The 1,283-nt window shown below is 44.5% G+C and overlaps 1 pseudogene; it reads left to right on the top strand.

Moving 5' to 3' along the window:
* The first annotated feature begins 212 nt into the window (after nucleotides 1-212).
* Nucleotides 213-966, top strand: LOC114222926 (glyceraldehyde-3-phosphate dehydrogenase pseudogene; annotated as a pseudogene).
* The last annotated feature ends 317 nt before the right edge of the window (nucleotides 967-1,283 follow it).

The following is a 1,283-nucleotide window of genomic DNA, read 5'->3' as shown; positions in this document are numbered from 1 at the left end:
ATCCTGTAGGTTTCATCTCAATGGTTCATTCTTATTCAACACTTATTACTGTGAACCAAATATATACCCACCACTTTGCTAGATCTTAAATAAATGAGTGAGAGAAAATGTCAATTAGTTCAATATGGATCTAAAAATAAATGGTTGAGCTCCTTCTGATTAGACAGAAGCCACATCTTCCAGTGCAGTGCTAGTCATGTTCCTTAGACACAATGGTGAAGGTTGGAGCAAATGGATTTGGCCATATTGGGCACCTGGTTACCAGGGCTGCTTTTAATTCTGGCAAAGTGGATACTGTCACCATCAATGACCCCTTCATTGACCTCAACTACATGGTCTACATGTTCCAGTATGATTCTACCATGACAAATTCCAAAGCAAAGTCAAGGCTGAGAATTGGAAACTTGTCATCAATGGAATGCCCATCTCATCTTCCAGGAGTGAGATCCCACCAACATCAGATGTGGTGATGCTAATGCTGAATAAGTTGTGGAGTCCACTGGGGTTTTCACCACCATGAAGAAGGCTGGGACTCACTTGAAGAGTGGGGCCAAGAGGGTCATCATCTCTGCCCCTTCTGCTGATGCCCCTGTGTTTGTGGTGGACATGAACCATGAGAATTATGACAACTCCCTCAAGATCATCAGCAATGCCTCCTGCACCATCAACTGAATGGCCCCTCTGGCCAAGGTCATCCATGACAACTTCGGCATTGTGGAGGGACTCATGACCATAGTGCATGCCACCACTGTCACCTAGAAGACCATGGAAAGCCCCTCTGGGAAGCTATGGTGTGATGGCCAAGGGGCTTCCCAGAACATCCTCCCTGCTTCTACTGGTGCCACCAAGGCCCTAGGCAAGGTCATCCCTGAGCTGAATGGGTCTATCTGGTCTCCACGGAGTAGAAGTCCCAGGACCACCAGCCCCAGCAGGAATAAGAGAAAGAGAGAGACCCTCGGCTGCTGAGGAGTCCTTGCCCCAACTCATCCCCCAACATACTGAGAATCTCCCGACATATATAGTTTCCATCCCAGATCTCCTGAAGAAGAGGGACTTGGGGAGGCCTACCTAGTCATGCACCATCAATAAAGTATACTTTATGCAGCCAAAAAAATTTTAAAAATACAAAAATGAAAATGGTTGAACCATAAAATGCTAAAGTTTATTAGATAAGGTTATAAATAAGGTTCTATGGGATTGCAAGTAGACATTCAGAAGGCAGAAACTAATTTTTGTGAAGTAATTACACAGAAGATGTATAGCTCAAGACTCAAAAATTGAAA

This window comes from Eumetopias jubatus, unplaced genomic scaffold, assembly GCF_037043125.1.
Source record: "Eumetopias jubatus isolate StellerSeaLion01/CBP00866 unplaced genomic scaffold, mEumJub1_p1.0 scaffold_3, whole genome shotgun sequence".
Lineage (NCBI taxonomy): Eukaryota > Metazoa > Chordata > Mammalia > Carnivora > Otariidae > Eumetopias > Eumetopias jubatus.
Note: the sequence above shows the minus strand (reverse complement) of the source record. Positions and strands in the feature narration are given on the sequence as shown.